At 47.3% G+C, this 23,802-nt stretch overlaps 1 protein-coding gene and 1 pseudogene across 3 annotated transcripts in view; one reads left to right on the forward strand and one right to left on the reverse strand.

Annotated features, from left to right (window-relative positions):
- The window catches only part of LOC115195730 (transcriptional activator GLI3), a 136,569-nt gene extending 118,541 nt beyond the window's left edge, over positions 1-18,028 (reverse strand). For all 3 annotated transcript variants that reach the window (XM_029755900.1, XM_029755901.1, XM_029755899.1), the window contains exon 1: positions 17,610-18,028. The gene's annotated coding sequence lies outside the window, so the exon portion shown is untranslated. The remainder of the gene's footprint in view (positions 1-17,609) is intronic.
- A 4,781-nt stretch (positions 18,029-22,809) lies between these two features.
- On the forward strand, positions 22,810-22,938 carry LOC115196492 (uncharacterized; annotated as a pseudogene).
- The last annotated feature ends 864 nt before the right edge of the window (positions 22,939-23,802 follow it).

Raw genomic sequence — 23,802 nt, forward strand, 5'->3', positions numbered from 1 at the left:
AGTGAGAAATTAGCCCTCGCCGAGCTCCGCGACGATTCATCAAGTCGCTGGCCCCCGACGCCCCCCCCCCCTCAAGAAGTCATAATGTTTACTTAAAGACTCGCCGCCATGCCCCGGAGGTGCGCTTTATTGGCTGTTATTAATTCTCCGTCCGGACCCTCGCGGCCGCCCCATTTAAACTGTATTAGAGGGGGGATGATTGGACGAGATGAAGTCGCACTGGTGTTAGGCTCTCTGGCGATAAAGAGAGGGTGAAAGGGAGGGAGGGAGAGAGGGAGAGAGGGCAGAGAGCAGGGCAAAATAAAGGAATGCCATCACATTGCAAAATGAAGTCCTGGAATTAGACCCTTGTTCAATGGGAAGTGAAAGAGGGATGGAGGGAGAAGGAGAGGATGAACGGACGGAGGAGGTGAAAAAGGAGGAAAGGCATTCAAAGGGCAACTGAGTCCCACATTCCACACTACACTCTGATGATTCTGTTTTATCAACTGTTCTCCTTCTACCAGGTGGACACACTGAGTCTGAGTCCCAAATGGCACCCTATTCCCTATTTAGTGCACTACTTTTGATCGGGGTCCACCGGGCTCTGCTCAAAAGTAGTGTGCTACGTAGGGAATAGGGCACCATTTGGGACGCTCACCGAGGAAATAACTTCAACCCGCCCCGGCCAAGAACGCCTGGCGATTGCTCATGCTATCACAGCCCTAATAGTCTTTTAACATGGCATGGCAGTGACGGACGGGGGAAGAAGCGGGAGAGGGAAGTGGGGGAGTTGAGCCTAGTTCATTTGTTGGGGTGGATGGAACTGAGGCTCACTTAATGAGGCGGCTAAGTAACTCCTCTTAAACCACGCAATGCTATGAATCACGTGTATAAAACAAACTCTATGTCCGGGTGTAAGGAGTGCGCTGAGCGTTGGGAAGCAAGTTCAGGGAGTGTGTGTTTTCATAAATAAACACAACTAAATACAAAACAAGAAACACGAACAACGCACAGACATGACACTGGAACAGAACCAATAACGCCTGGGGAAGGATCCAAAGGGAGTGACATATATAGGGCAGGTAATCAAGGAGGTACTCTACTCTACTGTAATCTACTGTACTGTACTCTACTGTAATGTAATCTACTCTACTGTAATCTACTGTACTGTACTCTACTCTACTGTAATGTAATCTACTCTACTGTAATCTACTGTACTCTACTGTACTCTAATCTACTCTACTGTACTGTAATCTACTCTACTGTAATCTACTGTACTCTACTCTACTGTACTCTAATCTACTCTACTGTACTGTAATGTAATCTACTGTACTGTACTCTACTCTACTGTAATGTAATCTACTGTACTGTACTCTACTCTACTCTACTGTACTGTAATGTAATCTACTCGACTGTACTGTAATCTACTGTACTGTACTCTACTGTACTGTAATGTAATCTACTCTACTGTAATCTACTGTACTGTACTGTACTGTAATGTAATCTACTCTACTGTAATCTACTCTACTGTACTGTAATCTACTGTACTGTACTCTACTGTACTGTAATGTAATCTACTCTACTGTAATCTACTGTACTGTACTGTACCAGGAATATGGTTGAGAAAGTGGTAGATCAAAGGAAGTAGAGACACAGAGGGAGTCCTAGTCAGAGACTCCCAGGCAGCTCAGCTCAGCCAGCTCCCCTATGGCTGACGTGTCTCACAACAGCACCACTAGTTTGGTAGGAAGACAACACTTCAGTCTCACTTTCATGAAAAGCACCCCCATCAGGGCTTGCTCACTCTCTCTCTCTCTCTCACACACACACACACACACACACACACACACACACACACACACACACACACACACACACACACACACACGCTTACTCTCAGAGGGATTGGCGCTCCCCAAAGCACCCGTTTCTCTCCCACAGTGTCAGTAAGGTGCACCTACGCTCACACACATGCACCCACGTGCACACATACACACACACACACACACACACACACACACACACACACGTCCCAGAGCTCGGCCTAAAGGTCTACTGAAGTTGCACTGTACGTTTCAAAACACACACAAGAGAATATCATCGGAGTGAAGACTGAATTTGAAGTTAGTGCAAGTCCAGTAAAAAGGTATACATCTGATTCAAACCCGTACTCCATTGAGATATGCAATAACATCCACATGACTTATCATACAACTCACAGCGTTTCCAAGTGTGCAACAAAACCCTCCCCCTAAACTCAAAAGGGACATACAGACTAGCTCCCGAACGAAAGGGCCACGAGAAAACGCGGGGAACAAGACTTGTAATTACACTGGCAGCTCCCTCGGGCCCTGGAGCCGTCATCAGTCAGGAAGCTAACCAACATCTGGCTGTGTTTACGCCTTTCAGCTGTTTGCGTTGCCGCCTGAAATAAATTCTGGGGGCCGTAAAACCATCGCTTAGGACGCCTCCTAAACACTCTCCACACTCGCTTACTTCTCAGTTATCCCTCCAGACCAAGGTTGCATTCATTAGGGCACAAATCGTTTCAAAACGTTTTAACAACGGATAACACTTTTTTTTGTGTTATTGGAAAGGTCACGGAAGTCCGTCCCTGTTTCAGTCCGTTTTCGCCCATTTGGTGCCCGATGAACACAGCCCGGGGCTCCGGCACTACGCCGACGCTAGTATGCTAATACGTGCAAATAAAAACGTTGAGGAGGAAGCCTTAATTGATGAGTTAGACGGGTACCGGGGGTTAATTGGGAAACATGGGGAGCAGCTGGCACCGTTCTGGAGGTTGAGACAGGGATAATAAGTTCACCCTTTGCAGGAGAGACAGTCGGCGATGAATCAGATCAGAGGAACGTTGTACTGTAATCACCCTCTTCTCTTTTTCTCTTGCTTTTTTCCTCTCGTTCTCTCTCTCTCTCTCTTTTCTGATCGGCAGAGACAGTCTGGCCAGCAGCTACACAATCTGGCACCTATCACACACAGGACTGGTTGGTAGAAGCCTCTCCCGCGTTCACACACACACACACACACACACACACACACACACACACACACACACACACACACAGAAACGCGCACTGGAGCTAATCACTCACAAGCACAATAACTCTTACCTCTAGGACATGGACCTACTTTATCAGTTTAAGGGTCGATGCATGTAAATGTTTTTCCCAATGTATGTGTAAATGGGTTATTAGGCTGTGTTAGCCTGGTTTGCATTGATCTCGACGCCAGCGGGAGAAACGGGAAGCTAGCTCAGCGCTCTGCTCATATCTCCAGAGCTGAGCCATAATCACAGCGCAGCCTGTTTCAATGAAGGCAGCATTAACATACACCGTCTCAAGCACACTAAACCGTCCACCGGGACTCTGTATAAATGCACACAAAACTCTACAGTGCAATCAAGCCCATATGTGACGGTCAGTATAACTTTGTGATTTCCTCTGAAGTCTCAGAATTGGGCGTGTCACTACAACCAGAACTCTAGTAAATAATAGAACCCATATAGGAACTACTGGAACAACAGCGGTTGTTTTGATCTCGTACTTCTTCGCCCATTAAAAGAAACAGAATATATAAAACTGGTGTCTGTAAAGAGTGTCCGGGAAGGAGTCCTGATCTCGGATCAGCCCTCCCGTGCATAATTTGATATCTTATTACGATCTAAAAGGCTAAACTTATCCTAGGTCAGCACTCACTGACACTCAGTACAGTAGCAGAGGGAGTATTCGGGGTTGAAGGTGGCGCAGGTAGAGTCATAGGCAGTAATGGGAGGAGACAGGGATTTACAGAGCCACACGAAAGCCAAGCTTTATAAATAATTCCAAAAGCTAACAGGATCCCTTGTGTGTGTGATGTGTGACTGCTGACTCTCCTCAACACACACACACACACACACACACATACACACACACACTCTCTCTCTCTCTCTTTTTCACACACACACACTCTCTCTCACACACACACACACACCCTACCACCTCTCTTGAATAAGTAATCTCATCTCTCCTTTGGTTCTGGTTAGCACTGACTACTTAAGACCCATTCATTTTGGGTAACCTTCTAAGAAAAAACATGTCTTCTCACAGTGCACATTTAACCCAGAAAAAAATACACTCTCACACGCACACGCTCGACACACACACACACACACACACACACACACACACACACACACACACACACACACTCATGATGCATGGCGGCAAAGCAGCACACCGGAGACCTGTCTTGTAAATCTCTTTGTGAACGCAGCTTTGGGGGGTAGACAGGGCAGGGGCTTACACACTGAGACCTGGGGTAGAGCTATAGACTCCACACCTCTAACGCTCAATATCCTTCCTCCACACCTCTAACGCTCTCTCTCCTTCTTCCACACCTCTAATGCTCTCTCTCCTTCCTACACACACCTAACGCTCTCTCTCCTTCCTCCACACCTCTAACGGTCTCTCTCCTTCTTCCACACCTCTAACGCTCTCTCTCCTTCTTCCACACCTCTAACGCTCTCTCTCCTTCTTCCACACCTCTAACGCTCTCTCTCCTTCTTCCACACCTCTAATGCTCTCTCTCCTTCCTACACACCTCTAACGCTCTCTCTCCTTCCTACACACCTAACGCTCTCTCTCCTTCCTCCACACCTCTAACGGTCTCTCTCCTTCTTCCACACCTCTAACGCTCTCTCTCCTTCTTCCACACCTCTAATGCTCTCACTCCTTCTTTCCACACCCTCTAACGCTCTCTCTCCTTCTTCCACACCTCTAAGCTCTCTCTCCTTCTTCCACACCTCTAACGCTCTCTCTCCTTCTTCCACAACCTCTAATGCTCTCTCTCCTTCCTACACACCTCTAACGCTCTCTCTCCTTCTTCCACACCTCTAATGCTCTCTCTCCTTCCTCCACACCTCTAACGCGCTCTCTCCTTCCTCCACACCTCTAACGCTCTCTCTCCTTCTTCCACACCTCTAATGCTCTCTCTCCTTCCTCCACACCTCTAACGCTCTCTCTCCTTCCTCCACACCTCTAACGCTCTCTCTCCTTCTTCCACACCTCTAACGCTCTCTCTCCTTCTTCCACACCTCTAACGCTCCTCTCCTCCTCACCCTCTAATGCTCTCTCTCCTTCTTCCACACCTCTAACGCGCTCTCTCCTTCCTCCACACCTCTAACGCGCTCTCTCCTTCCTCCACACCTCTAACGCTCTCTCTCCTTCCTCCACACCTCTAACGCGCTCTCTCCTTCCTCCACACCTCTAACGCGCTCTCTCCTTCCTCCACACCTCTACCGCTCTCTCTCCTTCCTCCACACCTCTAACGCTCTCTCTCCTTCCTCCCACCTCTAACACGCCTCTCTCCCTTCCCTCCACACCTCTAACGCCTCTCTCCTTCCTCCACACCTCTAACGCGCTCTCTCCTTCCTCCACACCTCTAACGCGCTCTCTCCTTCCTCCACACCTCTAACGCGCTCTCTCCTTCCTCCACACCTCTAACGCGCTCTCTCCTTCCTCCACACCTCTAACGCTCTCTCTCCTTCCTCCACACCTCTAACGCTCTCTCTCCTTCCTCCACACCTCTAACGCGCTCTCTCCTTCCTCCACACCTCTAACGCGCTCTCTCCTTCCTCCACACCTCTAACGCGCTCTCTCCTTCCTCCACACCTCTAACGCGCTCTCTCCTTCCTCCACACCTCTAACGCTCTCTCTCCTTCCTCCACACCTCTAACGCGCTCTCTCCTTCCTCCACACCTCTAACGCGCTCTCTCCTTCCTCCACCCTAACGCGCTCTCTCCTTCCTCCACACCTCTAACGCGCTCTCTCCTTCCTCCACACCTCTAACGCGCTCTCTCCTTCCTCCACACCTCTAACGCGCTCTCTCCTTCCTCCACACCTCTAACGCGCTCTCTCCTTCCTCCACACCTCTAACGCGCTCTCTCCTTCCTCCACACCTCTAACGCTCTCTCTCCTTCCTCCACACCTCTAACGCGCTCTCTCTTCCTCCACACCTATAACGCTCTCTCTCCTTCCTCCACACCTCTAACGCTCTCTCCTTCCTCCACACCTCTAACGCTCTCTCTCCTTCCTCCACACCTCTAACGCGCTCTCTCCTTCCTCCACACCTCTAACGCTCTCTCTCCTTCCTCCACACCTCTAACGCTCTCTCTCCTTCCTCCACACCTCTAACGCGCTCTCTCCTTCCTCCACACCTCTAACGCTCTCTCTCCTTCCTCCACACCTCTAACGCTCTCTCTCCTTCCTCCACACCTCTAACGCGCTCTCTCCTTCCTCCACACCTCTAACGCGCTCTCTCCTTCCTCCACACCTCTAACGCGCTCTCTCCTTCCTCCACACCTCTAACGCGCTCTCTCCTTCCTCCACACCTCTAACGCGCTCTCTCCTTCCTCCACACCTCTAACGCGCTCTCTCCTTCCTCCACACCTCTAACGCGTCTCTCTCCTTCCTCCACACCTCTAACGCGCTCTCTCCTTCCTCCACACCTCTAACGCTCTCTCTCCTTCCTCCACACCTCTAACGCGCTCTCTCCTTCCTCCACACCTCTAACGCGCTCTCTCCTTCCTCCACACCTCTAACGCGCTCTCTCCTTCCTCCACACCTCTAACGCGCTCTCTCCTTCCTCCACACCTCTAACGCGCTCTCTCCTTCCTCCACACCTCTAACGCTCTCTCTCCTTCCTCCACACCTCTAACGCGCTCTCTCCTTCCTCCACACCTCTAACGCGCTCTCTCCTTCCTCCACACCTCTAACGCGCTCTCTCCTTCCTCCACACCTCTAACGCGCTCTCTCCTTCCTCCACACCTCTAACGCGCTCTCTCCTTCCTCCACACCTCTAACGCGCTCTCTCCTTCCTCCACACCTCTAACGCGCTCTCTCTTCCTCCACCACCTCTAACGCTCTCTCTCCTCCTCCACACCTCTAACGCGCTCTCTCCTTCCTCCACACCTCTAACGCGCTCTCTCCTTCCTCCACACCTCTAACGCTCTCTTCTCCTTCCTCCACACCTCTAACGCTCCTCTCTCCTTCCTCCACACCTCTAACGCGCTCTCTCCTTCCTCCACACCTCTAACGCGCTCTCTCCTTCCTCCACACCTCTAACGCGCTCTCTCCTTCCTCCACACCTCTAAGCGCTCTCTCCTTTCCTCCACACCTCTAACGCGCTCTCTCCTTCCTCCACACCCCTACGCGCTCTCTCCTTCCTCCACCCTCTAACGCTCTCTCTCCTTCCTCCACACCTCTAACGCGCTCTCTCCTTCCTCCACACCTCTAACGCGCTCTCTCCTTCCTCCACACCTCTAACGCGCTCTCTCCTTCCTCCACACCTCTAACGCGCTCTCTCCTTCCTCCACACCTCTAACGCGCTCTCTCCTTCCTCCACACCTCTAACGCGCTCTCTCCTTTCCTCCACACCTCTAACGCTCTCTCTCCTTCCTCCACACCTCTAACGCGCTCTCTCCTTCCTCCACACCTCTAACGCGCTCTCTCCTTCCTCCACACCTCTAACGCGCTCTCTCCTTCCTCCACACCTCTAACGCGCTCTCTCCTTCCTCCACACCTCTAACGCGCTCTCTCCTTCCTCCACACCTCTAACGCTCTCTCTCCTTCCTCCACACCTCTAACGCGCTCTCTCCTTCCTCCACACCTCTAACGCTCTCTCTCCTTCCTCCACACCTCTAACGCGCTCTCTCCTTCCTCCACCTCTAAGCTCTCTCTCCTTCCTCCACACCTCTAACGCGCTCTCTCCTTCCTCCACACCTCTAACGCGCTCTCTCCTTCCTCCACACCTCTAACGCGCTCTCTCCTTCCTCCACACCTCTAACGCGCTCTCTCCTTCCTCCACACCTCTAACGCGCTCTCTCCTTCCTCCACACCTCTAACCGCGCTCTCCTCCTTCCTCCACACCTCTAACCGCGCTCTCTCCTTCCTCCACACCTCTAACGCCGCTCTCTCCTTCCTCCACACCTCTAACCGCGCTCTCCTCCTTCCTCCCACACCTCTAACGCCGCTCTCTCCTTCCTCACACCTCTAACGCGCTCATCCTCCTCAACCCTCTCCTTCCGCCACAACCTCTAACGCTCTCTCTCCTTCCTCCACACCTCTAACGCGCTCTCTCCTTCCTCCACACCTCTAACGCGCTCTCTCTCTTCCTCCACACCTCTAACGCTCTCTCTCCTTCCTCCACACCTCTAACGCGCTCCTCTCCTTCCTCACACCTCTAACGCGCTCTCTCCTTCCTCCACACCTCTAACGCGCTCTCTCCTTCCTCCACACCTCTAACGCGCTCTCTCCTTCCTCCACACCCTACTAACGCGCTCTCTCCTTCCTCCACACCTCTAACCGCGCTCTCTCCCTTCCTCCACACCTCTAACGCGCTCTCTCCTTCCTCCACACCTCTAACGCGCTCTCTCCTTCCTCCACACCTCTAACGCGCTCTCTCCTTCCTCCACACCTCTAACGCGCTCTCTCCTTCCTCCACACCTCTAACGCGCTCTCTCCTTCCTCCACACCTCTAACGCGCTCTCTCCTTCCTCCACACCTCTAACGCGCTCTCCTTCCTCCACACCTCTAACGCGCTCTCTCCTTCCTCCACACCTCTAACGCTCTCTCCTTCCTCCACACCTCTAACGCGCTCTCTCCTTCCTCCACACCTCTAACGCTCTCTCTCCTTCCTCCACACCTCTAACGCGCTCTCTCCTTCCTCCACACCTCTAACGCGCTCTCTCCTTCCTCCACACCTCTAACGCTCTCTCCCTTCCTCCACACCTCTAACGCGCTCTCTCCTTCCTCCACACCTCTAACGCGCTCTCTCCTTCCTCCACACCTCTAACGCGCTCTCTCCTTCCTCCACACCTCTAACGCTCTCTCTCCTTCCTCCACACCTCTAACGCGCTCTCTCCTTCCTCCACACCTCTAACGCCTCTCTCTCTTCCTCCACACCTCTAACGCGCTCTCTCCTTCCTCCCACACCTCTAACGCGCTCTCTCCTTCCTCCACACCTCATACCGCGCTCTCTCCTTCCTCCACACCTCTAACGCCCCCTCTCCTTCCTCCACACCTCTAACGCGCTCTCTCTCCTTCCTCCCACACCTCTAACGCGCTCTCTCCTCCTCCACACCTCTAACGCGCTCTCTCCTTCCTCCCCACCTCTAACCGCTCTCTCTCCTTCCTCCACACCTCTAACGCGCTCTCTCCTTCCTCCACACCTCTAACGCGCTCTCTCCTTCCTCCACACCTCTAACGCTCTCTCTCCTTCCTCCACACCTCTAACGCTCTCTCTCCTTCCTCCACACCTCTACGCGCTCTCTCCTTCCTCCACACCTCTAACGCTCTCTCTCCTTCCTCCACACCTCTAACTCGCTCTCTCCTCCCTTCCTCCACACCTCTAACCTCTCTCTCCTTCCTCCACACCTCTAACGCGCTCTCTCTCCTTCCTCCCCACCGCTCTCTCTCCTTCCTCCACACCTCTAACGCTCTCTCTCCTTCCTCCACACCTCTAACGCGCTCTCTCCTTCCTCCACACCTCTAACGCGCTCTCTCCTTCCTCCACAACTCTAAAGCTCTCTCTCCTTCCTCCACACCTCTAACGCTCTCTCTCCTTCCTCCACACCTCTAACGCGCTCTCTCCTTCCTCCACACCTCTAACGCTCTCTCTCCTTCCTCCACACCTCTAACGCGCTCTCTCCTTCCTCCACACCTCTAACGCTCTCTCTCCTTCCTCCACACCTCTAACGCGCTCTCTCCTTCCTCCACACCTCTAACGCGCTCTCTCCTCCTCCACACCTCTAACGACTCTCTCTCCTTCCTCCACACCTCTAACGCGCTTCTCTCCTTCCTCCACACCTCTAACGCTCTCTCTCCTTCCTCCACACCTCTAACGCTCTCTCTCCTTCCTCCACACCTCTAACGCGCTCTCTCCTTCCTCCACACCTCTAACGCGCTCTCTCCTTCCTCCACACCTCTAACGCGCTCTCTCCTTCCTCCACACCTCTAACGCTCTCTCTCCTTCCTCCACACCTCTAACGCGCTCTCTCCTTCCTCCACACCTCTAACGCGCTCTCTCCTTCCTCCACACCTCTAACGCTCTCTCTCCTTCCTCCACACCTCTAACGCGCTCTCTCCTTCCTCCACACCTCTAACGCTCTCTCTCCTTCCTCCACACCTCTAACGCGCTCTCTCCTTCCTCCACACCTCTAACGCGCTCTCTCCTTCCTCCACACTCGCTCTTTCTCCCTTTTTCTTTCTTTCTTTTTTCTCCCCTTCTCTCTTTCACACACTCTCCATCCCTCCTCCTCTTTCCCTCTTCTAGTTCTCTCTCTGTCCGACTAGCAGTCTCTGCTCCAGAACAGCGTTGGTTGGTCCCACAGCCCCGCAGGCTCCACTAGCACCGCGGTGACTAATGTCCTGCCTTAGCTCAGACAATGAGTTTGGGACGGAGCCGGGAAAGTGTTGAGGAGGGAAAAAAAACTGCCGGGCACCTTTGACAAATGGAACCCTTCGCACTCCCCTGCTCGCTGAGGGAGGCTTTACAAAGTCACGCGACACGGTGCGACACGCTCGGCGTCCTCCGAGGCACGGCTGGGACCTGCGGAGCACCGAGGCTTCTGGGAAAGGGGAACATAATGAATTCTTTGGGAAGTCCAGCCCTGGCTTTTTTTTCTTCATGAATAAGATCTATTTCCAAAGCATGTCGACCTCTCTTAATAAAAACACCAGTCAGGCCTGGAATAGCCCATATACAAGTTCATATTTCTGTTGCTCTATACATTTCCGAGGCCCACTTTTTTTCTCCCCAAGACAAGCCTGTCAGAGTCAGTGTAGTGTCAGGACCTGCCCTGAGGTTTCCTCTGGCAGGTAGGGGAGCCCCGATGACAGACCGTCATTAGAAATGGCTGGAGTCGTCCCCCCCCCTCTTTTCAAGGAACTAAAAACTCTTGGATCCCCCCCACCTCCCACTCCCTCCTCCTTCCTCCAGCCTTCTCTTCCCCCCCACCTCCCACCTTTCTCCCTTCAACCCTGCAAGTAACGGGGCTTTTGTCTAAAAAATAAGCAAAGGAGAGGAATCCCCCCCCCCTGCGCCCCCTCCAACCCCCGTTCCTCCTTGCTCCCTGCGGAGTATTGTTAAAACACGGCCCCCACTAGCTCCTTCTCTCTCCCTCTCTTTCTCTCTCTCTCCGAGGCCCAGCTCTTAAGACAGAGTGCTTTTGCATGAGAAAAACCGATTAGTCTTCAAATGCCATCCAGACAAAAGAGGCCTCCTTTCAGGTCGGGCAAGAAATTTTCTCCGATAGTAGAGTTCCCCTTTTGTTTTTCTAAGATGAGGCATTTTTTGTCTTACAGGCAGGGGCTGTTAACATTCACTTGCAGAGGAGGCCCCACTGGCCCCTGGAGAAGAGGAGGAACGGGGGTCAAATTCCCCGCAAAAGAGGACGGAAGTGAAGGAGTAGGGGAAAGGGGGAAAAGAGGGTAAGGAGGGAAGAGACACTCATTTAAACATGTTTGCAGAAGGGAGGGGACAACTGGGCCTGAACGTTATTCAGGTATTAACCTTGGGATTGGCATTTGACATTCAAACAATGTCCCCGTCCTCAATCTCGACCCCCAGGTTCCACTAAGACCCACGGGGCTTACTCACTAACGCAGATAACCAGGCCAGCATGGGGCACAGCAAATACAAAACACGTTAAAACAACTTCACCATTGTCATGTGTAGCAGAACAGTCTGAGCAATGCAACAAAATCATTCCAAACAGCTATTTATGAAATTGAAATTAGAAATGATCTTTCTCATACAGACTTGGGGGGGGTGTACAAAAAATGAACTCCCATTCAGTCCCAATCACAATAATCAGTGACCCTTTCCTTGCCTTCAATTGACCTCTCCCGCAGTAGTCCTGTGTGTGTGCGTGCATGCGCCTATCTGAGCCTGTCCATGTGTGTGTGTGTCTTCGTGCAGCAGCCTGACCCATGGCTTTCCACACACACACAAACACACAGACCAGGAAGGGGGGGGGGGGGAGTGACGGATCATTGTTCACAGTTTGCTGGCCACCTCATCTGTCCCCTGGCCGCCACCACCCTCCCTGGACAACGACGGAGAGCAAGCCCCCTTACGGATGCCACAACTGGGCTCGCGTCAAGCCCCTGACACAATGCCACATCTACAATAACAGACCCAAAACCCCTGGAAGTCGGGAACTACAACTCCACTGTCCAAGCTCAGCGTCTCAACTTTACACAGCCCTCCACACCACAGGCAAATGGGCCCGCAGCTCACTTCACCTCTTGCTGCCACACTTCACACAGCAGCCGCAAAGACGCTTTTACAGCGGCTCAGGGCTAACAGCGGAGGAGACGAGCGCAGTCCAGCTCCATCGTCAGCCAGGCGCGACCTGCCGCCATTTGTACTCTGTTTGTACTCGAGTGTGTGAGAAAAGACAACGCAGGCGCCCGCTGACTCACACTGGGGTTCATGCAGGAGTCTGTTAGCACTCATTCACTCCTGCATTCATCTTGGTTTTTTATCTAGTAAATCATTTGTTTCTCTCTCTTTTCTCTCTCTCGGTCTGTTACTCTCTCTCTCTCTCTCTTTTCTCTCTCTCGTTCTCTGTTACTCTCTCTCGTTCTCTGTTACTCTCTCTCTCTCTTTTCTCTCTCTCGGTCTCTGTTACTCTCTCTCTTTTCTCTCTCTTGTTCTCTGTTACTCTCTCTCTCTTCTCTCTCTTGTTCTCTGTTACTCTCTCTCTCTCTTCTCTCTCTTGTTCTCTGCTACTCTCTCTCTCCTCTCTGTTACTCTCTCTTTTCTCTCTCTTGGTCTCTGTTACTCTCTCTCTCTCTCTTCTCTCTCTTGTTCTCTGTTACTCTCTCTCTCTCTTCTCTCTCTTGTTCTCTGCTACTCTCTCTCTCCTCTCTGTTACTCTCTCTTTTCTCTCTCTTGGTCTCTGTTACTCTCTCTCTCTCTTTTCTCTCTCTCGTTCTCTGTTACTCTCTCTCTCTTTTCTCTCTCTCGTTCTCTGTTACTCTCTCTCTCTCTCTTCTCTCTCGTTCTCTGTTACTCTCTCTCTCTCTCTTCTCTCTCGTTCTCTGTTACTCTCTCTCTATCTCTCTCTCTCTTTCCCTCGCTCTCAGGGAGGCTGATTGACCAGGCTAATTGGCAGGTCCAATCTGGGTTTCCGTGAGGCCAAAGCCCTGGAAAAGAAACGGCCACTCTGACTCTCAGCCTCTGGTACGGCAGCTTGAGCTCTGCCCCCCCCCCCATTTCTGAAAGAAGAACTACAGGCTACTTTGCTTGCACGCTCCTGTGTGCGTGTGCGTGCGAGTGTACGTGCTTCCATGCGTGCGTGTGTGCGCGTGCGTGTAAAACATGTCTATGATGGGGATATTTTATATTGAGGTGTGTTTGCATTTTAAAACATGCAGGTAGAGTAAGAGTACATTTGGAAGCCCATGTGTAGGGTGTGGATGTGGGGGTTTATCTAAATGCATGCGTGTGTATAGGCATGTCATTACACTTGTCTCTCTCTCTCTCTCTGATCCCCCTTCATCAGATCAACCACCCCCCCTCACTTTGCAAAAGACATGAGCCCAGTGAAAGGTGCCTTAAGTGGGGCTCCTTGAAGCAGAGATTGGGGGGGGGGGGTGAATGGGGTCCCGCTCTGGGATGCAGCTGGTGGAGGTGGAGGGAAGCTGGGGGAGAAGGAACACATAGCATATTAAATCGGCTGGCGGAGGCCGGGTAGGTCCACGCGGAGACCTAGGAGAGCCAGATCTGAGGCATGCCCTGAAGGGATGGCTGGGCCTGGGGATTAGGAGAGCCAAGGAGAAGCCCTCGTGCTGCGCCACGCCGCACGCCTGCCTGCCCCCCTTCTTCTCTCCGCTCATACGCAAATGCATCCAGACACTTTGGCGTAGACTACACTTGGCGGCGAACTGCCACAGCCCAAACTTTTTACAAGGAGGCGAAGGAGCCGCTCACTCATCACACATACACCTCCGTCTCCTGTCTCGCTGCCTTTTTTCCCCCTCAAAATCTCTCTCTCTCTCTTTCTCCTTGACTTGTTCTCTTTTTTTCCCCCCCTCAACTGTGCCTTTTCGATTTCATGTCGATATCAAAGTTCAGAATCATCAAAGTGAGGGACTCCTATTGGGGCCCGTCTATTGATGAAGCGGCTAAACTCAGACTTAGGGGAATGGTGGACTGGATAGCCATTGTGATACCATGTTTATTTATTTCTGCCAACATGCTCTGAATAGATGAGGTAACTGCACCTCTCCTCGCCTGCTAATGTAAGCTGTGGTTTGTGGGATAGAAGTACTTAGCGCTCTGCTAAAGAGTTGTATGATAAACCTTCCGTCACATTGACATCCGTGACCGTCGAACGGCCCGTGAGTACAACAGGAATCCCACCCCATATCTGCCTCATACCCAGGGATCCACACCACAACAAACCAAAAATGTGAAGAAATGCTACAAAAAATGCCTTGGCCCTTATCTTTGATCAAAACAACTTCCCCTAAATGAACCTGGTAGAGCAATACACTTTCTACCTATGAGTGTGCCTTTATAGATGCCCATTAGCACGTCATTAGGGCCTCATGCATACACACCTGATAACAGGTATTCTTCCTCTAGGATGTAAAAGGGCCTAAGGACAGAGGCCTGCCTAGAACAGTGGATTTGAGGGCCGGGGGCGAGGAGGAGGGGGCCTTGGTTTAAGAGGGTAATAGAGTGTCATCTTTGTGCATTAACATCTGCTTGTGTGACAGGTCCTATTTTGGGCAGGTTGGAGAGGTCACGGGTGCACTGCCTGGTGTTTTTGCAGCGATGCATAATTGAATGTAAAGGTGTGCTAATATGGAGATAAAGGGCCGCTCTGCTTTCTGACGGGCTGAGGAAGGATAGGGGTTATCCGTGAGTTTCCTTCCCTATCCGTGGGACTGTGAGTTACAGATTGCCCCCTTCACCAGACAGGCACTGATTCATCTCAGCTGGTGGAGGGGAAAAAAAAACAGGCTTCTTCAATGTGCCTTTTTTTTTTTAAATACCAGATTATCATCTTAAACATTGTGTGTATTTATCACTGTTACTGAATCATTTATGACAAGCAGTCCTTGTTTTGTAAAATTGCACCTGTTCAAGTGAAGCTGCAGCCCCTAGCTGAGCTCTGTTCTGTTCTGGAGACATTGTAAAACAGTAACGCCATACATATTTATAACACTGAGTGTGATCATCAGATATCATTCATATTTAATATGATTAAATCATAAAATATCACTGGCTCCATGCACATTATTATACACATGTACTTAGAGCAAATCTGGGGTTATTTCAGAGCATCGTTTTCTCATGGAAAATATCTGCCATCCATTAAGGCTAAATAGAGTTCAAATTAATATAATTTCATGTTGCTTTTGTGATCATTAAATCTGGAGGTAAGTAATCACACATTCTTCAGGAAAAATGCACTCTGTCAAAGAGATTTCTGTCGACAATCAATCACTACTATTGCGGTAAATGAAACTCAATAGCAAAAAACCCGAAATATATAAATTGTATTATTTTTTTTAAGTCCATTGCATCATCTGGAAATAAAATAACAGATTATAATTTTTAAATAAAATGCAGGTAGGTCTTATCGAATTGAGGTATAACATTAGGATTTGTGGAAGCCAAAAACGTTGTTCCTGTTGATTAAAAGGCAAAAATGCATTAATAAAAATGTCCTGGCTAGATAAGGATAACAATGCACTATATTACTGTACCAAACACATGTTTTGATTAGGAACAATAATCTATTGAGAAGTAGGCTAAAAGAAAGGTTTATATATTCCTTGATGTTCACACTTACCAAATATTATTTCAGCAAAATAGTTGAGCCGTTTCCTTTATCAATTAAATTATTATTCAGTAGGCTAGCCTAATAAGCATATGATTTCAGAAATAAGTGCATAATTTCGGCTCATGCAAACAAAAGTATGCATAAAAAAAAATATCTGTGTAAAAACAATCACTAAATTAAGTGGGTTATATGTTCTTGCAGTGTATTTATTTATTTACAAATTACCACCTTAAGAATTGTATAAAAAACCCGCATGACAATTTTTTTTTAAAAAGGCAGCACATGACAGATTTTTCACAAGGCCATTAAACTGGCATAGTCCAGTCCAGATGACCATGTTCTTAACCCGAGGGGGGGGGGAAGCTTTTTATCTGCACAAGCTCTTAAACTTCTATTGTTTTGCATTCAACTCTTACTGCTCGTTCTCAAGGCAGTTAGATCTCCGTTAATAATTTGCCAAGTGTCAAAGAAGGTTTGGCTGAGCCGTCACCGCACGGCTGAACGCCTCGAACCTTCGTCGTTTGTATGGCGGCGTGAAACCCGAGACACAAACGGTCCACCAGTCACTCACAGCGAATCCGACAAGCAGATAAAATGTGGAACAGCTGGCAGGGAGCAGAAAGAAAAGTTTAAAACAAATATCTCCACATGTGGAGGGGTGCTGCCATGATACATAACGGACCGAAAAGTACATACGCAGAAAACTCAATGCATAAAAGACTAAAAATTATAGGCCGAATAATTAGGCCTGATTATAATAAGGGCAATAAAATATTTGGGGGAAGTATCCAAATGTGCCCGCGCTAATATTAGTAGCATATCCTGTATTTCAACTCAGAAATTAAATGTTATATTTAGAACTTTTCTATTTAATTTGATATAACCCAGTCAATGTTCTACTACTGTCAAACTCGATACAATGCTGATTATATAGGTCTGAAGGCCTGTTTAATCTTGAAGCTGTGCCTTGTAAAATAAATGTTGGCCTACTTGTTTTCCAACATTCATATTTTGATTGTAGAAATGGAGACATCAGTGGTTGCATTAGATTGTTATCAGAATAGTCTATACTCGATTCAGGAAAATGTTCCATACATTTTCGTAATGCAGTCATAACTCATATTAGGCATAATGGATGAGACCGAATCGATAACCAGCACGTCTTGGTAAAATCGCGCTGAAATATGATCACATGTAGGCCTAAATATGCATGCCCCGTGCGTCTCTTTAGGCAAAAGTCCAAAAAGTTTTGTGTCTGTAGTGGAAGTTCCCAAAGCTGTTTCAGCCCACACTTCTCAACAATGCAATTACTTTTGCATTAAAGTGTTTACAAAAAGAAAAGCTTCAACCTTCCATAAAATAAGTTTAAACGCACTTTAACAACCATTGTGTTGAATTAAACAGAGTGAGTGTGAGTTTCTATCACCTTGGAAATTACATCAGCAAAGTTGAGAAAATTTGCAATGGGTCAACTTGTAACTTTAAAGAAAGTAGAAAACAACCAGAAAACATGCAGGAAAATAAATAGTAATTTTGTGTGATAATATTTGTGAATAAGGTGAATAAGTTGAGTTTTCATACAATTTTATTATTTCATCACCACCCTCCGATTTGTGGACTTCAATGAAATTCCAGCTTATTTGAAACGTGATACCTCTGACAGTTTTTGAATAGACTTCGTGTTTTCTCCCTCAAAACTTTCAAAGCCAGCAAAGAGCAAAAGGTTCAAAGGAAACAGTTCATCATGCCTCGTCGTGTTTTTTGCACTTACGTGTTCGAAGGATGTTTCCCTCCAATAATTCTTGATATTTTCTGTCTTCTTCTCTTAAGTGAAGTATTTTTTTCGCTTGTTGCAGATGTGCCTCTCGCGCTCTGGAGTTGCCTGTGAGACTCCAACTCCAAAACCGCTCTGCCAGACTTTTCCTTCTTTTTCCGCGTCTTTCTCCTTTTCACAGTTTTCTGAATAGAGCGAACACTGAACTAATACCGTGAGCCACCCTGCATACCTGACGATGGCCGATGATGAACCTGTATGAATAAGACAACATAAGTGTTTACAAAAACGTGTGGACTGTTGTTATTACATTAAGTATGCCTTTCGAGGAGAAGAGGGCGAAGTGTAGAACTCCAGCTGCTCTTTCCCTCGCCTGACTCCTCCCTTCGGATCGGGCTCCCTCGCTCTCTACCTCCCTCTCTTTCTATTCTCCCCCGCCTGCCCTCCCTTTCTCTTCTCTGCTCCGGGCCGCAGTTTCCTGAGACGGTGTAGACATGGTTGGAACGAATGGACCGTTGTACATTCAATTGCAAGAATTGGCAAATACTAATATTTCACTTATACCAATACTCCTTAGGATGAAGTTTGCGATTTTGAGTGTCAGTGTTGTCTTGTTACTTAAGATAGTTTCAACACCAGTGGCTGGGCATCAGCACAAGGCGCCCTATTAACGATTGGGTTTAGACCTTTTTCACAAACAATAAATAGAGCATGATAAATAAGCAGTATTAAGGATAAGGTGAGCATGGTTTATTTCAGTATGAGTTAATGTAATAAACCATACACACATTCTATAAATATGAACATTATATATATATATATATATATATATATATATATATATATATATATATATATATATATACACTACCATTCAAAGTTTGGGGTCACTTAGAAATGTCCTTGTTTTTCAAGGAAAGGCACATTTTTGTCCATTAAAATAACATCAAATTGATCAGAAATACAGTGTAGACATTGTTAATGTTGTAAAGGACTATTGTAGCTGGAAACGGCCGCTGTACACTGTGCCAAGAACACAGTGTACAGAGGCCCATTATCAGCAACCATCACTCCTGTGTTCCAATGGCACTTTGTTTTAGAAGATCCAAGTTTATCATTTAAAAAGGCTAAATGATCATTAGAAAACCCTTTTGCAATTATGTTAGCACAGCTGAAAACTGTTGTACTGATTAAAGAAGCAATAAATCTGGCCTTCTTTAGACTAGTTGAGTATCTGGAGCATCAGCGTTTGTAGGTTCGATTACAGGCTAAAAAAGGCTAGAAACGAATAACTTTCTTCTGAAACTCATCAGTCTATTCTTGTTGTGAGAAATGAAGGCTATTCCATGCGAGAAATTGCCAAGAAACTGAAGACCTTGTACAACGCTGTGTACTACCACCTTCACAGAACAGCGCAAACTGGCTTTAACCAGAATAGAAAGAGGAGTGCACAACTGAGCAAGAGGACAAGTACATTAGTGTCTAGTTTGAGAAACAGACGCCTCACAAGTCCTCAACTGGCAGCTTCATTAAATAGTACCAGCAAAACTGCAGTCTCAACGTCAACAGTGAAGAGGCAACTCCGGGATGCTGGCCTTCTAGGCAGAGTTGCAAAGAAAAAGCCATATCTCAGACTGGCCAATAAAAATAAAAGATTAAGATGGGCAAAAGAACACAGACACTGGACAGAGGAACTCTGCCTAGAAGGCCAGCATCCCTGAGTCGCCTCTTCACTGTTGACATTGAGACTGGTGTTTTGTGGGACAAAAAATGTACAAAAAAATGGCTTTTCTTTCAAAAACAAGGTAATTTCTAAGTGATCCCAAACATTACAATGGTATATACAGTGCCTTCGGAAAGTATTCAGACCCCTTGACTTTTTCCACATTTTGTTACTTTACAGCCTTATTCTAAAATGTATTTAAAAAAACTCTGCAAACTACACTCAATATCCCATAACGACAAAATCTAAAACATGTTTTTAGTCATTTTTACAAATGTATAAAAAAACAAAAACAGAAATACATTATTTACATAAGTATTCAGACCCTTTGCTATGAGACTCGAAATTGAGCTCAGGTGCATCCTATTTCCATTGATCATCCTTGAGATGTTTCTACAGCTTGATTGGAGTCCACCTGTGGTAAATTCAATTGATTGGACATGATTTGGAAAGGCACACAGTTGACAGTATTTGTCAGAGCAAAAACCAAGCCTTGAGGTCAAAGGAATTGTCCGTAGAGGTCCGAGACAGGATTGTGGCGAGGCACAGATCTGGGGAAGCGTACCAAAAAAATTGTGCAGCATTGAAGGTTGCCAAGAACACAGTGGCCTCCATTAACCTTAAATGGAAGAAGTTTGGAACCACCAAGACTCTTCCTAGAGCTAGACGCCCAGCCAAACTGAGCAATCCTGGGAGAAGGGCCTTGTCAGGGAGGTGACCAAGAACCCAATGGTCACTCCGACAGAACTATAGAGTTCCTCTGTGGAGACGGGAGAACCTTCCAGAAGGACCACCATCTCTGCAGCACTCTATCAATCAGGCCTTTATGGTGGAGTGGCCAGACGGAAGCCACCCCTCAGTAAAAGGCACATGATAGCCCGCATGGAGTTTGCCAAAAGCCACCTAAAGACTCTCAGATCATGAGAAATAAGATTCTCTGGTCTGATGAAACCAAGATTGAACTCTTTGGCCTGAATGCCAAGCGTCACATCTGGAGGAAACCTGGCACCATCCCTACAATGAAGCATGGTGGTGGCAGCATCATGCTGTGGGGATGTTTTTCAGCGTCAGGGACATAGAGACTAGTCAGGATAGAGGGAAAGATGAACAGAGCAAAGTACAGAGAGATCCTTGATGAAAACCTGCTCTAGAGCGCTCAGGACCTCAGACTGGGGCAAAGGATCACCTTCCAGCAGGACAATGACCCTAAGCACACAGCCAAGACAACGCAGGGGTGATTTCGGGACAAGTCTCTGAATGTCCTTGAGTGGCCCAGCCAGAGCCCGGACTTGAACCTGATCAAACATCTCTGGAGAGACCTGAAAATAGCTGTGCAGCAGCGCTCCCCATCCAACCTGACAGAGCTTGAGAGGATCTGCAGAGAAAAATGGGAGAAACTCCCCAAATAGAGGTGTGCCAAGCTTGTAGCATCATACCCAAGACTTGAGGCTGTAACCACTGCTACAGGTGCTTCAACAAAGTACTGAGTGAAGGGTCTGAATACTCATGTAAATGTAATATTTACATTTTTTGTTTTTTAATACATTTGCTAAAATTTCCAAAAAACAGTTTTTGCTTTGTCATTATGGGGTATTGTGGGTAGATTGATGAGGGAGAAAAAACTATTTACCGTAATTTCCGGACTATAAGCCGCAACCTTTTTTCCACGCTTTGAACCTCGCGACATAAACAATGACGCGGCTAATATATGGATTTTTCCCGCTTTCACATTTTTTTTCTCCAAAAAAACACATTCTGTGACGTGCTCAGTTTTTTGCCGGCATGAAGCTTTCATTAGACCAATGAAATTGCCGAACGGGTTAAGGTCAAATAATTTTTTTGTTTACTGTTTAGATTATATCGAGCACTCTTAAACTTCCCATCATTCTGATTACGGTAGTCATTTTGTCACCCTCATCATGGCAAAGACACGGAGAAATGCATATGATGCAGCTTTCAAGTTGAAGGCGATTGATCTGGCTGTTGGAAAAGGAAATAGAGCTGCTGCACGGGAGCTTGGTCTTAATGAATCGATGATAAGACGTTGGAAACAGCAGCGTGAGGAATTGACTCAGTGCAAAAAGACAACTAAAGCTTACTGCTAATTTTTTATTTTTTGTTACAAGCCGTGTTTCGTTAAAGCCTATTTATTTTTGTTACAAGCCGTGTTTCGTTAAAGCCTGTGTAAAGTTAATTTGTTTCAATGTACTGGTAGGCACCTGCGGCTTATAGACATGTGCGGCTTATTTATGTTCAAAATAATATATTTTTTTTAATTCAGTGGGTGCGGCTTATATTCAGGTGCGCTCAATAGTCCGGAAATTACGGTAATCCATTTTAGAATAAAGCTGTAACCTAACAAAATGTGAAAAAAGTCAAGGGGTCTGTATACTTTCCGAAGGCACTGTATATGTACAGTACCAGTCAAAAGTTTGGACACACCTACTCATTCAAGGGTTTTTCTATATTTGTACTATTTTCTACATTGTAGAATAATAGTGAAGACATCAAAAAAAAAAAAAAAAAAACACATTTGGAATCATGTAGTAACCAAAAAAGTGTTAAACAAATCAAAATATATATTATATTTGAAATTCTTTCGAACTAGCCACACTTTGCCTTGATGACAGCTTTGCACACTCTTGGCGTTCTCTCAACTAGCTTCATGCTGTAGCGTCATTCGTCCTGTGCTTTCTCTTGGAGTGTGGGGTGTCTTCGTGATCTACATTTCACTTATTCGGGTAAAGTTAAATTGGTATTTAAAATCCCATTCCCATATCTCTAACAAATTGAAATATATTTATGTTTACCATGAGATTCAGATAAGCCTAAAGTAGGCCTATGTATAACTGGGTCCCACTTTACATTAGGTACGTAGTGTGTAATTGCAGAGAGTAGATAGACTACGCATTGTTACATAGCAGCCTTCTTACAACAGTTTTACCTGTCTGTTTCATTACACATTCAACCTGAGAAACAACCAACTGACATAGGCCACTTGCTCTGGGTATACCCTCTATAAAGTCCCATTCACGTATGAGGGGGAATTATGTGATGCGTCAAGCTTCTTATGATAGGGAAACTGGAAAAGTGGTCCCCTGGGCCACAGCCTTCTGAATGAGACCTAATGTTACGGTAAGGAGGGGGAAAAGCTTTCCTGTTGGGTTAGGTGTGATCAATATACATAATCAATATGCATGGAAATGGTATAGTAAAAGAGGCGTACAGGGGTCTGTATCAATCAATGGAGAGGTGGGGGTTTGGCAAAAATCACAAATGATCGTTTAAGCAGGATTTGACTGTGTGTGTGTGGTCAAGAGGTCATGTTGTCCCGTGGTCTATGGGTGTGTCCCAAACAGTACCCTAATCTCCATATAGTGCACTACTTTTGCACAGAGGGCTATGGGGGGCCATTTGAGACGCATCGTATGATCGTCCTATTTAGGTGTCACAATAACAGAACATGTCACTGCTATGTTGTAGCAGAGGCACCCAGGCTCGGCCATTGCACTCCGGCCGTACTGACCCCTGCAAATTCCCCAAAGGTGGGAATCTTGACTGCATAAGTTGTGTTAGTGGGGGACTGCATCACACTGTCCCCTGAGAGGTACAAAAAGAAAAGATGCAGAATCATGGTCAAATCAATGCCCCGTAAGCATTTATTTCAATGTTGTTATTTTTTTTAAAGCTGTATCGCAGAGATTGAGACCTCTGGTGTCTAGTCCTATGTAGATAATTACGACTAGGTAAAATTGACTAATCACTCTCGTGATCAATAGTGTGGCATACCCATAGACTTCCAGTCATTGCACTAAAGCTAGTTAGCATTGGCTCACAAAAACGACCTCAAACTTCCTTCACACTGGACGCAGAGACAAATGGTATCGACGAGTTCATCTGACTGGGGAAGTAGATAAAATCCAGAAGCATCCCTTTAACACTTTCAGATATAAATGTATGCCATTGATTTTGCTGTGTGTCTTACAGTGGACCTTTGACTGGGCATGCTTTGCTGTTGTCACTGTCACTGATTGGCCAAATCATGCTTCCTGCTTATAATTTTGTATAATAGAATAGAATAGAATTACTATTCCCAGAAGAAACTTCAGTTTGTACAATCTATGTTTACTTTGTAGTGCCCTCTATAAAGCTCTCATTGAACTGAATATTTTTCACCCTAAGTGTTGATGAAATACACTATTGGATTACAGGCACAAGCTATCCCTGACCACATACATACAGTATACAGGAACACTTTTATAATATTGATTTACACTCCCTCTAGGCCTTCAGAACAGCCTCAATTTGACGGGGCATGGACTCTACAAGGTGTCGAAAGCGTTCAATAGTGATGCTGACCCATGTTGACTCCAATGATTCCCACAGTTGAGTCAATTGTTGATACACACAGGAAACTGTTGAGCGTGAAAAAACCCAGCAGTATTGCAGTTCTTGACACAAACCGGT

Source organism: Salmo trutta, chromosome 6 (assembly GCF_901001165.1).
Source record: "Salmo trutta chromosome 6, fSalTru1.1, whole genome shotgun sequence".
NCBI classification, from domain to species: domain Eukaryota; kingdom Metazoa; phylum Chordata; class Actinopteri; order Salmoniformes; family Salmonidae; genus Salmo; species Salmo trutta.